A 6,962-nucleotide genomic window follows, 5' to 3' on the forward strand; every position below is an offset into this window, starting at 1 on the left:
TGAGAGTATCTTTCGTAACAAATTTAAAAAAATAATAACAAATAAACACACTTTTAACTCGTTAATCTTTGCTCTTGTAAAAATTAGAAATATTCAAAAATTATTGCTTTCTTCTCTAATAGTGATATAATAATATAAGTTAAAAAGAATTATTTTTTTTGTTACATCATAAAAGTCATGTATTTTTAATCGAAGAATATTGTATGTATAATTTCGCGATAATTATTTGGAAAATAAATATCAAATTAAGATTCCTCTTTCTTCGGTACGAGTTGTCTCGAGTTGTCAACAATAATTTACAACGACAGAATCTAATATTGTCATAAAATTAGCATAACGAGATAAAAATCGCAAAAAATCATCACTCGAGAAAAAACTAAGAATTTTTGCAAATCATAAATCTAGTCTTATATAAAAGTCATAAGAAAGATTATAATGCATATCAGCGAAGGCAAGGAAAACGAGAGAGAGAGAAAGAGAGAGAAAGAGGGAGAGAGAGAGAGAGAGAGAGAGAGAGAGAGAGAGAGAGAGAGAGAGAGAGAGAGAGAGAGAGAGAGAGAGAGAGAGAGAGTACTATCAACATTTATGCGCCCTCGTTCTTGCGAATCTCACCCCGTCCAGGAAGTATTTCTTCCAAGCCGGTGGGCCGCAACGGAAATGAAAATTTCACATCTGAATTTTTTCGCATTCGCGTTCCTCCCTTCGGTTACAGCACGGACTGCTACCGGTAGTATCGAGTCAGGAATCTGGGACAATAGCAACGCCACCCTGTGTCACCCTGCATTAATTTCTGATGACGGAACGCTCGTTTTCTTTGCTCGCCCTTTCTATCGGAGCTGTCATCTAGTCTTCTTCGGAAAGGGCGTTCCTCTTCCTTCCAGAATATTTTTTTCTCTTTGTTCTTGCTCCACGTTTGCAAATTACTTCGTTTCGACTTGCAATGTTCAAAAGAAAAGTGATAAGTTTTAACAATATCAATTACTTAAACGATAAATTCCAATGGACAAGAATTTTAGACAACAATCAAAAGATGAATAACAACACGGTCTCATGATCTTTGCGTAAATTTTTTGGATATTTACCATTTTTCAAAATGCAATTGCAACGAATGTCAGAAGGAACCACAATTATTTCTAAAATAAATAATCGGTAATAATAACATTTATTGATAACTCGAACTCGTATTATATCTAAAACTAGGTATGGTGCGAAGTTTATAAAATTGACATAACTAATCGATGTTCATTGTTCACCATGCGAAATACTTGAGATTTTATAAAATTATCCTCTCCCCAAATTCCCGCTCGACAGTCAGAGTGTTCCCTTTCACCCTTCGTAGCTCTTTCCTTTCGCGCATTCCTCGATTCTCCCTTCAGCTTTCGTCCCCATTATAGTCCTTCGAGTACATATCCGGTGACCCGATTTAAAGCCAAAGGAGGGCGATTTCCTCCGTGTGATCGGAAACGTGGGGAGACACCAATTGAGTACTGGATGACCGAGGCAATTGTTTCGTCGTCGACTAAACGACATCTCCATTCCGTGCTCCTTCGTGCACATTAATCGCAGACAGATCGCTGCTGTAATCGCGAGTATTTGCGCTTTTGCAACACAATATTTTTATCTGGAAAATTTTTTCCGAAAAATCTCACCGCAACCAGGATGAATCTGGTCCTCGATAAATTTTCTTACATCGATATATAGGAAACCCTCCCAATCGCTTTACATTTCTCCGATTTTCCGAGGTGCGTGTCGCAATTTAATAAATAGTAATAGAGCGAACTTTTGTTTTTGTTATTTGTTAAATTTCCAATCGATCTGGTTTGTCCCTCCGGACGGTGACCGAGCGCCTCTGTCATCCGGTTCACGATGATACCCCTAAATAGCGACCCCCCCCGTAGAGACAATCAATCAGCCGATCACTGGACCTTGACTGTGTCCACATTGCGCGTAGTGAATGCACGTCCGTACACGCGCGCATGCGTGTGACGGGTACGGGCGTTTGCGTGTGTTTGTATCCCTGCTGGTTGTCTTTCCTCATCACCGTTGCAATAACGTACGCGGAGCTTTCGTTGCGCGCTCCTCTCCCTGTCTCCGTTCCATTTACACCATGCGCTGCTGGTCTCGCCGTCCATTCGTGTTTAATACGCCACATCGACGGGCCAGACATCATAAGGGGCGCGAGAGGCTATGAAATAAAATAACACGTAGCACGTGAATGGGTCGGTGCATCTGCGTTATCGAGCATTGCGGATGATAGATTTAATAAGTAGCTCGTGTCACAACGGCGTTCGAACGTCGGCTCGACTCGGCGAATGATGAATTTGAATACTTTTGCGCTCTATCGTCCCGAATTTGTACCAATTTTAATCAGACAGAAGCAGATAGAAGCACGAGAATGCATTCCATCGCATTGACCACTGATGCGTCAAATTAATTTCGACTCGAAGGAATCATCCTGTCGACGTATCGTTGGCAAAATCACCTAGATAATTTAACACATTGGAAGTGATGAAGGAAATAATGGCACGCTTAACGCACGAAAATACGATACAAATGTGAAATTGCATTTTGTTTTATTTCAACGTGTCACGTAAAAGCATGTGTTTTCTCCGCAAAAAGGACAAGCGATATAAGAGATATAATTCGTCACGTGTTTTTATAATTCGCTTTCCAAAAGTTCTTATTCCTCGGTTCTTTTATCACGTTTCCGACACGAAAGTGCAATATCGATATTAAACATCGTACATATGGGTGATGATGTCGAGGGCCCACGTCGATGACGTCGGTTTCGGTTCACCTCCGCTTAATCGGGACGACGAGGGGCTCCGAAAAAAAAAAAAAAAAAAAAAAAAAAAGAGAAGACAGAAGGGCAAGGGCGTGTTTGGCATTTCCAATTCTATGGACGCTTGACCCATTGTCTCCGAGGTTTAATTTTTACCCCCTCTACCGAGAGAGACGTCACCCCCATCTACCCTCTCATGCCTCCTCGTACGTCTTTCTCCTCGCGGGTCCCTCCCACGTTATTCGGTAGTCGACCTGCCGACGTATTCATGCACGCGACAATGCTGCCGGGTCCTCGTTGTGGGACGAGGTGGTGCACAATGCGACAGCAATCAGGAGCCGCGCCCTTGCCAGCGGGATCTCTGTGTCTCCTCGCAATTATTTCCTCTCTTTTCTCCTCTCTTTCTTTCTTTCCTTTTTATTTTCTCCTTTCTTTTTATTCGGTACGAGCGCCAGTTCCTCGATGATGCGAGGGAATAAGAATCGACCATCCCGAGTTCCTCGAGTATCTCCCCAATCGCGCGATCGCTCAATCATAGAGAACAATGATTAACTCGCGCGAGATAAACCAGACTGGCTCGTGCGAGGCTCGTTTACATCGCTGTTACATCGCGTACGTAACGTAACTGTTGTACTAGATTCTGAAATAATGCTCTCTCATGATTTCACGGCGAGTCTTTACCCGAAGAAACGACGGGAAAGTATCGTCTGTTACATACACTCGCTTGGATTCACCCAACTCGAGGAAGATGCGACGTACGGGAACCAAATATCGCTTTTAGGATACCGACGGTGGCGGGGTGTGTTTGCTCGAAGCGACGGACGGACGGACGGACGGATGGATGGATGGATGGATGGATGGATGGGCGCTTTGCTTACGCGGGGGGTTACGACGCACTGCGTAAATAACGATCGGGTTTCGTACCCGTTCTCTTCTTCCTGATTCTCCCGTCTGTCTCCGACTCGCGTCGATCTTGGGAGTCGAAAGGGTGCTTCTCGCACTCGGGAAAACCGATCCGATTTTAGGGAGAGACAAAAGGCCCGGAGTGACGGCGGTGACGTAAAATAAGTCTAAATATTGTTACAATAACATTATTTTTAAAATTAAGTTGTCGTTTATGATATTCCATATTTTGATTAGCGGCTATTATAAATCGTTAGAATGATCATTTTGGATTTCATTCCAAAATTATTTTGTTAAATAATTTTTCTAATCGGATGCGTACGATTCTTCATCTCGCATTCGAATAAACCTCCCGATTCGAATCTTGGAGTAACGTTTGTACATCTTTGTAATGATTTCGTCTCGCAAGAGATACGAAAACGCAAGAGGTATCCACCCGTGACTCGTTGAACTTTCACGTAGGAGTAATTAAAACATGTTGTCGCCGGTTTATGCGGAATGCGCCATTTGTAATAATCTCGCGGCGTTTGTGCGAAGCGGATGCGAGACAGCTCGAAGATTAACGTAAAAAACTACCGCTAGATAAATCGAGAAGAGAGAGAAGAGAGAGAGAGAGAGAGAGAGAGAGAGAGAGCTGGTTTCTCCAACCGCGAGAATATGTCCGACCATCGACGAAGCAGTGCAACGATTCTCGCCAGGAAGTGCCTGAACATTATCGAAGTTTCGACGTTCGGTCTAACCAAATTCGGAACGTCGAGAACGAGGGCAATTTAGTTACCTGGCGCGTTGACTGGCGCAGCCGACTATTCCAGGTCGTGTGTCGATCGATGTTCATCCACGTAAAAGGGTGGGTGGCGGCGGGGTCGAGGGAGCGGATGGTTAAAGGACGGTGGCGGTGGCGGACGGGTGGTGGTCGGAGGTTGTAATAAGCGTAATGGACATAGCACCCCCGCCACACGCATGCCCTCGGTCCTCACGGCGCGTTCGCGCGGCAAAGGGTTGCTTCCTGTAATCGTGAGAACGCTCTTCCACGCTCGTCCCTCGCTTCCCCATTGATATTTAGCCTGATATTCTCGCTGAAATCACGCTGATTCTCGCTAGTTTTATTTAGGCAAATTCAAATTTACGACAAACGTACGACATATTATCCGTTGGATAACTTTTAGAATGGTTGCCTTCTTTATTCTATCAATTTCTCGATAAGATTCCTTGTTTCTCGCGACTTTATTTATATCACCCGTGCGTGATATCCGCTAATAGCATATCGAGTTTAGCCAGTCCTGAGGAAATTAACTTTGGAATTAATACGATATTCAACCGAGTTATTTATTCGAGTCCAAGGCGTGGTATGCCTATATAAAAAAAGAGTAATTTCTGGATGGCAATAGCCAAGTTGGGCGCAAATAGCGTATTTTCTGTGGATAAATCAATACTGACACATACAGGTTTTTTTTTTAATCGATGAAACTAGATTTTTCCATTTATTTCAAGTATTAATTTAATTTTTGTTTAACTTACTTTACAGTATACGTCGAAAATTGCTCCTTTGTTTTTTGGTATTATTGAAAAAATATATTATCTATATTTTTGTTCGCACATTATGTATTTTTGTTTGTCGAAAATCTTACTAAGAGACAGAGAGAGAAGTAAATTTGTAGCATTTGTGATAAAAATTGAAAAAAATCAATATCTTTCAACTTCCTTTATAAAAAAAATTTCAAACAAATATTTAATTATTGCAGTAAATTTTGTTAGTTATAGACGGCAAAATAATTTAAGATCAATAATGTTAAGATCAATTTATTTACTGAAATGTATTCGTAGATTATTTCAACAAATCGAGTAACAAACTTACTTTCATTTTTCTATCCTTTAACTTTATCTCTTCTTATATCGTAAATAATTATATATCATAAACAATTTTAGTGTAATAGCAAAATACATTTGTTACAAATATATCGTATGCTTGAGTAATAAATTAACACGTTGAAATAAAATTTTTCTATTTTATTTTATACAGCAAAACAGATTTTAGTGTGACAACTAAACAATCGTTTATTATAGTACAATTTATTTGCTCTCACGTGAAATAACGGCAATGAAATTTTACCGCAAGATTTAAATATCGCTTTCCTTGCGAGTTTTATAATCTCAATTTTTAAATCGAGTATGCGGAATTCCTCAACGGACTGGCAGGTCTACAGGTCTTTCGATCGGCGATCGCGAGCGATGCGCGCGTGCATGCATCGTCGTCGCGTTTCCGTGCACGTGGCCGCACGTTGCGATGCGCGGCACGCACGTAAAGCATCGCGTCGCGCGCCGTTTCGTAGTTCAGTGCATCGATGTAAAAGCAGCCCACACACGTGATATATTATGCAGTCTCGCTAAGTGGAGCCCGGAGATGCCGGGCGGAAGAGCGGACGAATGGGGGGGTGAGGAAGAGGGAGCGAGCGAGGGAACGAACGTGAAGAATGAACGGGACGACGTCGCACGTTGAGCGAGTGCATGCCAAGGCGGTAGAAAGAGATAGCGATGGTCGAGGAGAAGGAAGAGGAGAGCGAGCTAGGCGCGAAAGCGCGGAAAGGAGAGGGCGAGGTTACTCAAAACGAGCGGCTGTATTAAGTGCGCCTATAGATTACGGCGCCGGGAAAAGTAGAGGCGCATCGCGCTAAAACGCCTCGGGGAAAAAAATTACCGTACGAGTCCCCCGTATATCATCCTCGCGGCCTGGCCTCGCCTCGCCTTGCCGCTCCCCTTCTCCCCTTTCTCCTCCTGACGTGTATGCGAGAGCGCGAGATGCGCGTTTTTCACGGTGGAGAACACTTTGTCGGCCTCTTTTTCTTCAATCCGTTGACAAGTCCGTCGTCTCTCCTTTTCTTTTCCATCCTCAATCCCCCGATCAACGCGAGGAACATCGAAAGGTGGGAGTATAGTTCGCGATTTATATATCACGTATCACCCCATCACGCTTACCGTGATATTTCTTTTCTTTTCTCTCTTTTCGCTTTGGAAAAGAAAAATGTGAAAGACGATATACTCTAGCGAGTTTAAAATTGATCTTTTCTCCGTGAAGAGTTTGCAGAAAAGTTTGCAGAAATTTAATTACGGTGATGTAAAGCTTTTCAGGGAGATTTGTCAATTTTCATCTCATACGAAGATACTCGGATCGCGAAATTAAAATGTTTCCAAACACGACTGTCTTTACATCGGCCGTAGCGATGGACTATCCTATACAGACGAGAGGATCGCGAGTAAATTACACAATGCGATACAGATA

Source organism: Pogonomyrmex barbatus, unplaced genomic scaffold (genome assembly GCF_055798465.1).
Source record: "Pogonomyrmex barbatus isolate J1 unplaced genomic scaffold, ASM5579846v1 scaffold21, whole genome shotgun sequence".
In the NCBI taxonomy this organism is placed as follows: domain Eukaryota; kingdom Metazoa; phylum Arthropoda; class Insecta; order Hymenoptera; family Formicidae; genus Pogonomyrmex; species Pogonomyrmex barbatus.